Source organism: Neofelis nebulosa, chromosome 13 (assembly GCF_028018385.1).
Source record: "Neofelis nebulosa isolate mNeoNeb1 chromosome 13, mNeoNeb1.pri, whole genome shotgun sequence".
NCBI classification, from domain to species: domain Eukaryota; kingdom Metazoa; phylum Chordata; class Mammalia; order Carnivora; family Felidae; genus Neofelis; species Neofelis nebulosa.
Genome location: NC_080794.1, coordinates 43,045,513 through 43,054,656, shown reverse-complemented (window position 1 = coordinate 43,054,656; position 9,144 = coordinate 43,045,513). Strand labels below are relative to the sequence as shown.

General features: G+C 54.8%; 1 long non-coding RNA gene across 1 annotated transcript; it reads right to left on the bottom strand.

Moving 5' to 3' along the window:
- Positions 1–219: 219 nt before the first annotated feature.
- LOC131492886 (uncharacterized) lies at positions 220–2,067 on the bottom strand. Its single transcript, XR_009252329.1, has 2 exons — positions 1,358–2,067; positions 220–482 (listed from the first exon to the last, which is right to left on the bottom strand). It is a non-coding gene; the product is annotated as an uncharacterized LOC131492886 (long non-coding RNA).
- Positions 2,068–9,144: the final 7,077 nt, after the last annotated feature.

Here is a 9,144-nt window from a genome sequence, read left to right as displayed (position 1 = left end):
TGGACATCTCTTTCTGGCATGGGACCCCAGAAAGCCATCTCTATCGGGAAACAAGGAGAGCCAACGGTCTCTGATAAAGGATATGAAGGATACACAGTGAGTCAGAGCAAGTGCCCCCAGCTCCTGTGGCTGGGTCTCCCTGGGCACAGGGAGTGGAGGGGACCAGAGGGAGTGACATCAATGGAGTTGTCAGTAGATCCCAAGAAGATGAACCCCACATGAAACTCCCAAGTATATTTGTGGGATCAGGAAGCAAAATGCCTGGGCTCTGTGGCTGGGGAAGAGGCAGGGTTCTGGAAAATTTGTGCTGCAGGATTATTTCCAGGCAGATGAGGCCTCAGGAGGCTTTACAGTGTTTTCGTGCCCCAGTGGTGTCCAAGAAGCCAGGTGTCCCATTCATCCAACACCTGCACCAGCTCCCAGATCTCACACATCCCGAGGGAGGAGAGGGCCACAAGTGCACAGGGTCCCGTGTGCATCACCTTGGTGGGAAGGCAACCAGAAAGAGAAATTGAATTGTCATAGGAAATTTGAGGAAATTCCATTTCTTGCATGCCTGAGCTTTTGACTGACGTTCCCAGCCACTGAACCTAGCGAAGTCTGGGGACCATCCTACCATGACCATCAAAGACACGGGATCCAGAAGGGGATCTGCTAGGGACTAGCCCGGAGCATGGAGCACTCTCTCCCACAGCTTCTCCCTCTGAGCCTCTGAGCAGCCTGCAGTGGAGCAGCCGCTGGCCCTTCTGGGGCCTGGCGCTGACCTTCTGACTCCCTGAGGTCTGAGGGCCCCGTCCCCATTGGGTCACGGGGCCTCGATAGTGTGGATTAGACAAGACACTGTGTAACGTAAAATCCTCAGTACTGTGTCTGCTACAGGGTAAGTAAGCCCTTGATTAATGGTGGCTATTGTTCTCATGGTGATCACAGAAAATACACCTTCTGCCTCTCCCGTCTCCTTGGCATAGCCCTCACACTCACCCTCCCTACCCCATCCTCCTTTCTCCCCTAAGCCCTGGTCTCCTGGATGCTGGGACAGGGGATCCTGAGTGAATCGTGGGGGAGTTCTGGTCAGCCCACGCGGGGGTAGGGCTGTCCCTCACCATTGGAGGATGCCAGAACCTGGAAGGACCCCCAGACCAAAAGGCACTCACACCCTAATTCCCTGGATGGACGGGAAGGCAGCCCAGAGGAGGTGGGGCCAAAGCAGAGCCCAGGCCTGAGAGCCAGACCAGGCTAGCCCAGGCCACTGCCTTTCCTGCTGCTGCTCCCGCCACACACCCCCTCCCACCCAGGCTGGATTCAGGCGTTGGGAGGAGGAGGAGGAAGAGGAAAAGAAGAAGGACTGCTGACTCACGTCTAATAATGGTATCGCTCACTTCCTTGGATCCAGTCCCAAAGGGGTGGTCCCCGAAAGTCGGGAGGCGGCAAAGCAGCCCATAATCCCCCTGCACGCTCTCCAGAGAACAGCGCCGAGCTAATGGACTCAAGCCTGCCTCCTTCCCGAGGCCCTACAGAGCAACAGCCAAGACCCTGCAGCTGCCCGACAGCTTGTAGGACCTAGGGGTCACATGAGGCCCCATCAGGTGGGCAGGTGGGAGGGACATTGTCTCCTTCCATCTAGAGGTCCTGTCCTGGGAATTCAGACCTGTCTTCATCAACGCCGCCTGTGGGCGTGTACTGTGCCTGACAAGGAGGGGCTCCAGGGAAGGAGCGGGGGGACCCTGTTCAGAAGGCCCCCCATGCAGGACTCCCCACTTTCTGCAGGTAGCTGCACCTTGGCAACTCCCCTTCTTATTCCTTCTCTTTGCCTTCCCATCCTGTCCGTGCACCAGTCCTAACCATCCGATTGCCTCGCTGTCCCTGCAGCCATCTGCACACTTGGGGCCACAGTAGCCTGTGCGGCCCTCCTGTCAACTCATCCTCTCCTACCTTTGCCAGGTGGCCAGAAATCTGACATCCCGGTGACATCGCCCCCTGCATAATCATCACAGTGACACTTAGGGACCCTGGCCGCCCACCTTCGTGGTGGCAGAGGAGCCCAGGCCGGCCTGTGCCGGCACCGTGCTCTCCCCCACCCCTCCACGTCACCCCCACCTCCCACAAGCAGTGCTGGTGTGGCTTTTAGCAGGCCCGACTCGGGGCTCTGGCCTCCGCCTCCTTGCTCTCACGGTTTTGCGACCTGTGATAGATCATGCTCAGGCTACGATGAACGTGGTGGCACAGGAAGAGGTAGAATGCAGAAGAATGTAACGGCAGGGCAGCAACAATTGCCTTGCAGGTGACGGGGAGACCCCTGAGTGCCAGTGCCAGCCTGAGGTGGGACAGTCAGGGCCATACAACGGGACACTCTGCAACAATGAGGAGGAGAGAAGTCCAAGGTTGGACTTTCTGCGGAGAGAAAGAAGCCAGACACAAAGGAGAACCGAGGTCTCCGGGATGCCGGGCATGTTCTATTTCTTGATCGCAGTGCTGGCCACGCAGGTGTATTCACGCTTTGTGAAATTCCATCAGAATGGACACTTGGTATGCATGACCCGCTCTGTAAGCATATGATACTTCAATACAAGGTTTACAGAAAAGGCAGCAGACCTGCAGCTCTGGGCCTTCTGACCTGCCAGATTCCCCGCTTCAGGCAGGATTTGTTGAGTTCTGAACTTCGGGCACACTTCGAAAGTAAAGATGTCCAGGGCCCCGTGCTCGCGCCCTGGAGCCTACTCTGTGTGCGTCCCTGGCACTGCCTGCCTGCTGTGTGCTGTTTGTTCGGTAGCAAACAGAAGTGAGAGCGTCCACAAACCCAGCCCGGGCTATTCTCACCGGCCCTTTCATCCGGAGCCGGTGGCCTGGCTTAGATCGCCAGCAGGCCAGCCTGCACACCTCAAAGGCAGGACGATTCCTGTGCACGGGGACAAAGGTTGTACAACTCGGCTCCTCTCTAGCCATCAAACCAATTACCTATGGTCATCACCCAGGATCTTGGCTCCACTCTGCTACAAAATAGGATCCAGCCGAACCCCTTCCTTTTTACAGGCGGGGAACCTGAGGCCCCACGATGGAAGGAGCTTGCCCAAGGCCACTTCATAGTTCTCCTGTGGGCAGGCCCTCACCCAGCTGTCCTCGAGAGCGAGTACCGGGTCTCTCTCCCCAGTGGCCCCCACCTGCCCTTCAGTGATTGGGAGTGGGGTTGTTGAGAGGCTTCTTTCTTTTAAAAGAATCTTAGAGGCTTAAAGCAAAAGGAGATGCATTTTCACTGGGCAGATTTGGGGCATGCTGGACTTCCTGGTGGGCAAAGGGCATTTCTGGGGCCGCCCAGCATGGGAGGGTCACAGCAGGCTGGCAGCCATCAACCCCTGTCTGCAAAAGCGGGGCACAGACATCAGCCCCAAACTCTGATCTCAAGGTTCAACACGGTGGGATGCTGTCGACATCCCTTCCCATGACCTTTGCAGCGACCACCCAGGGGCTGCCGGTGTGATCTGGGGGACAAATGCAGCCTGTGGCCCTTTCAAAGCCAGTGAGGCCTGCGCCCTCTCCCCTTTGCTTCTCCATTGTCACCCCTGTTCACCCATTCCCATGTCACCCTCTGCACCCCAGCCTTCAGGCCGTCTCATCCCCTCCTTTCTTCCTTATTTATCCTCATATTCGCTTGTTCGTGCTGCCCCCCATCCTTCACCCCTCCACTCCCGAACTGCTGCTCCCCCATTCTCCCCTCCCTTCTTGCAGTCACAGCACTGACTCCTTTCTTCCTGTCCCCCAGGCGCACCTTTTCCTCACGCATCATGGCAGGTGTTAGCGTTGTGCTGATGCTCCCAGCCCCCTCCCTTCCGGACGGGAGGCGACTTTCACCGGCTAGACCCCTCGTGGTAGAGGATGGGCCTTGGCCCATGGTGGCCGCTGGAGCTGACATGCGTCTCCCCTGAACCAGAGCCTTTCATGGCCAGTGTGAGCCCCCCACCCCCCGCCAGACATCATGGTTAACCGCGTCCCAGTGACCAGCTGCAGCCCGACAAAGAGGCTGGATTCAGAGCGAGGAGTGAATGGAGCCCAGCTCCCAGCCCACCTCAGCAGCCGTGGAGGCGCCCCCTTCCAGAGAAGCTGCTGGAAGCAGGGCTGATTGACACTGGCCAGCTGTGCCCTCTGAACCCGGCACGGTGTTCACGCGAGGGTGTGCTTGCTTCCCTCGGGCTCTCCCCACAGATGGCACACCGTGACTGGGCCAGAAGTGGGATTCCGCGAGTGGGCAATGTTGGGCTAGGGGCTCCTCTTCGGCCTGCTCCAGACCTTGTCAGAAGTGTCCAGTGGTCGAGCTCCTCCCCAGAGTCGGTCCCTACCCTTGTCCTTCCTCGGGTCTCGGGTCTCAGACCTGCCCTGAGCTTCCCCGCCCTCTGCCTTTAATCTTCCACAGGCACCTCCCCAAATCAAGGCATATCTAATCCCATCCTGAAGCCCGCTTGACAGCTCACAAAGGCCGTGTGCACAAGCAAGAACGAATCTTTGTTTGCTCCCTGCTGCGGCATACCCTAGCCTTATTCACTCGTTGACTCTCTCATCTGGCCAGTCTACACTCAGCGACAAGCCATTCCTCCACCTGCCACCTATTCATTGACTCCACTCCGACATCTACACGTACTGGCGCGTGTGAAGCTTGGGCTTTTGGTGTGTGGGCACCCTTGGTAGCCCAGGTTCCTGACAGATGTGAGTCCCCTCCCCCGCCACCCATCTGCCTCTGTCTCAGCCCTTTCTAACGTCTAGGGGACACTGTCAAAGTGGAGCCAGTGCTAACTCCACTGAATGGAGTGCAGGACGTCAAGCCTCCCAGACGAAAGCCACCCAGGTAAAACCTTGAACACTCTCAATCCTGTCCCAGGCAGGGAAGGGGATTCGCCTCGTGTGGGGGACAGAGCAGGCAGATGGGGCAGACAGGCGAGCCGAGATTTGGAAATGAGACACGGCGGGGATTACTGCCTTTGAATCAGCCCTTCGTTCCCCAACCACTCGCTCCCTCTAAGTAGTGTGCTCATCTGTAGCCGCGCCACACACATCTGGGGCTTCGTGTCCTTCCCCGTTAGCTTGTAAAGTGGGTTTTTATAGGATGAGTGTTTGGGAGTCCCGCCACCTGCCTAAGGCCTCTGGGACCTGAATCTTCTTCCTTTTCAGCCACTTCCTTTTCCTGGGGGTATGAACTGGGGTCAGACAGAGGATCAAAGAATCAGAAGAAGGACTCTTGATTCTCCTTGCCCTGTTCTACCCTCCATATGGCCTCCCCCTAAAAGATTCATTCGTACCCCATTAAGAACCCTCAATAGCCCCCCATCAGCTTAAGGAGCAAGCCGAACTGCTTGGCATGATCCTTCACAGCCCTCCTCAGACTGACACCAGCCAGCCCCCTCCCGCCCCCTCCCCTGCACCTCTCCACCACACACCCTGTGCACAGCCAGTCGCCCTAGACTGCCTCCCTTTGCCAAGGGGGGAGTTAGACTCGATAGGCTTTCACTCTCTTGACTTTGCTCCTTCTTTCCGCTCCACCTGAAGCGCTTTCCTGCTGCTTCTCCCCCGGACACAGCCCATCTTGTTCCCTAGGACACCACTCAAGAGGGAGCTTCTTTGTGACCCCTGAATCAGCTACCGTGACGTGATTGCGTTGGTCTAGCCCCAGGGCATTGGTGTAATCCATGCCGCAACAATCCCTTGCCTACCTGCCTGGTTTTCCCTACCAGACGTTAATGTGGAGAAGGAGCTTTGGACAGACATCAGCCTGGCTCGGCCCTGCATCCCAGTAGTCAGTCCTGCCACCTTGAGTGAGCTACCCTACTTCTTCGAGTCTCTGGTTTTGCATCTGTAGGGTGAAAACCACACAAACCAAGAGGTGTGTGGGCTCGTTTTCTTGTCTTTGTGTGTCCTCGGCACTTCCCCTGGTGGCTGGTGCCTCATGGGCACCAATGGACTCATCTGGTCCAACTTCTTCATTCAGAAGATGGGGAGCCCGAAGTGCGGAGAAGGAAAACTCGCTCAAAGCCGTAGGTGAAATGGGTCTCAGGGAAGGGGCTGACCCCAGGCCTCAAGCCCTCCATTCCAGGCTCTCCTCCCACTTGTAGAGACCAGGTGGAGAGGGGTGATTGCCAGGAGGCCATCAGCCCCTTTCCAAAAGTCCTGCACCACCTACTCTCCAGGTGGGGTCACCAGGCCCCATCCTGGCCCAGGTGGGTTGGTTCTAGCTATAGAATGATTGCAACCCATGCCCCTGAATCTGACGTTAAGATCATAAGACCCACCAAGGTGCTGGAGCATATCCAAGGGGACAAAATCTCTGCGACACACCAAGGCTTGTGTCTCAGGATGAGAGACCCCAGAAGAGGCAAGGCCACAAGAGCACAGGGCAAAACAAAAGGGAATCCAACTCAGAGACCCACACTGCCTTCTCCTGCCCCTCCCCTTTCTCCTTCTCTTCCTGTTCTTCCTCATATTGGGATTAACCTCAGGAGGACCCATTTAAATTTTTTTAAATCTTTATTTTTGAGAGAGAGAGACAGAGACAGAGACAGAGTGTGAGCAGGGGAGGAGCAGAGAGAGAGGGAGACACGGAATCTGAAGCAGGCTCCAGGCTCTGAGCTGTCAGCACAGAGCCCGATGCGGGGCTCGAGCTCACGGACTTCAAGATGGGCTGAAGTCGGACGCTTAACTGACTGAGCCACCCAGGTGCCCCAGAAGGACCCATTTAAAATAAAATCAATAAATGTTCACAAAGTTCACATGGATAGCCACACTCGAAAGTAGCATTTAATTTTCAAGGGCAGCAGAATAGCTCTCCAGTGACATGGAAACAGGGGCAGTTGAGGGCTCTCTCACCCTGAGTCTCTCAACCCCCTTTCCTGACAAAATCCTAATAAAGCAGAAAGAATTTCCAGCGTTCGGGAGGCTGTGAGATCCTCTACATGTTCAATCCTAAGGAAATGGAGCCATTTCCATATCAAAAGACACACCCCATGTCTACCCCGTACAGCTGAAGATGGCTGGGATGGGGTGGAATTGAAGCAGGTGGGGAGGGTCTCTCTAACACCTGGAGCTTGTGATGGGCTATGAATCCCACATACCTGGATATTCCATAGTCACGATCAACCCCCAATAATCTCAGAATTCCAATACAGCACATCTTGAATATAGTTTGACCAAGCCCTGGCAGCTGAAGGGAAGGAAAAGTGCCAGAATCCACCCTATGGCACCAGTGCCCTTTATACTCCTTCTAGCAGCTTAAACCTGCGCAGAGCCCAGCACTGGATGGCGTCTTGGCTCATGGCCCTACAGACAGAACCAGGGAGCTGGACAGATTCCCCATCTGAAAGCAGGTGTCTCTCATGCAGGGCTCATTCTATTTAGAGCCCATCTCTTTTCAAAAAGAAGAAAGAGAGAGAGTGAGGGAGAGGAAGAAGGAAGGAAGACAGTTGCGAGGGAAACATGAACTCAAGAGAGAAGATCTCAGGGCTAAGTGGTGCCCCCTCCCAATTCGTCTGTTGAGTTCTAACCTCCAGTGCCTCAGAATGGGACCGTATTTAGACATAAGGTCCTTAAAAAAGGCAATTAAATTAAATTAAATTAAGATACGGTCATCAGGGTGGGCTCTAATCCAGTGTAACTGGTGTTTTTATGAAAAGAGATGAGGGGAGTGCCTGGGTGGCTCAGTCTGTTAAGCGTCCAACCCTTGGTTTCAGCTTGGGTCATGAGCTCGCGGTTCACGGGTTTGAGCCACATAGGGCTCCGTACTGACAGTGTGGAGCCTGCTTGGGATTCTCTGTCACCCTCTCTCTATATATATAAATATAAATAAACATTTTTTTTAATGTTTTAAAAAAAATAAAAAAGAAGAAACCAGGGCACAGACACACACAGAGGGAACACTGGGTAAGGACGCAGGGAGAAGGCGGCCAGCTATAAGCCAGGGAGAGGGGGCCTCAGCAGGAACCAACCCTAAGGGCGCCTTGATCTCACACTTCTGGCCTCCAGAACTGGGAGAAAATAAACCTGTTATTTAAGCCACCCAGTCAGTGGTATTTGTTATGGCAGCCCGAGCAAACAGATACAAGGTCTGAAGTCCACTGTCACTTACCCAGGACACATCATGACTTCATCATAACTTGGGTAGACATTTTTTCCTTGCATGGGCCTCCTCCTCCATAAACATATATGATTCATATGAACATAATTATAATATACGTTGATATTATAGATTGTTATTTTACAACTGCACTGGCATAAAGATAAACATGTTAATTAATACGATAGACTGAAAGATATTCTTCAACCCACAAGCTTATTTTTCTCTTGGATATTACACACCTTTTAAAGCCCCCGTTGCTAAAGTGGTACCAGTGGGCGGGCTGAGACCCAGCTCAGGCAGTTACAAGAAGCTGAGCTCTTGTGTAGAGGTGCCTGGCCTGGGGTGAGTGGCCATTTGTCAGCCTCTAAACCTCAGCTGAGCCAATAAGTGCACCCCACCTCCAAGGCCAAGTTCCCAGCCTGCCTCCTGGTTCCTCGCCAGTGACCCAAGTTGGAGAAGCACGCTTTGTGTGGCTCCCGGCCGCTCCCGGCCACATCTCTGACTGTTTCAAAGGGCTTTTCTCCTGGGTCACGGCAGGCAAAGTCAGCAGGGAGAAGAAACCACTGCCTCCGCGGGCTGTGTCCTCCCCTCCCCTGCCCTGACCCCAGCCCCTCCCTCTGTTCTGGCTCTCCCACAAATCTCTAGGGAGGCCCCCGTCTTCTCTTCTGCAAAATGCACGGCTGGACAACATCAGTGGTTTTAGACTTTTTTTCCTGCCACGAAGGCTTTTCTTCTAGTGAATTCCTACATGGAAACCCAGCGGATAAAAAGAATAAATAAAAAGCTGTCTTGGCAGAATCAGCTAAGGGGCTGGATCAGCCCTAAGGGGCTTGTTCAGAACCCCCAGGGTCCTAGGGACACTGTTTGAAAACCCCTGGGCCAGATAATCTCTTGGCCCCAGAGTGGGAAGGGAATGGCCTAAGTGCCCCAGCTAGTGGTTCTCCTGGGCCGGGGGCACCTTGTCCTGAGAAGTACAGAAGTTCTGACCCTCTACACCGCAGCCATGGACTCAGGGTCATGGGCGTAGCGGTCATGGCATAGAGACTTGGGCC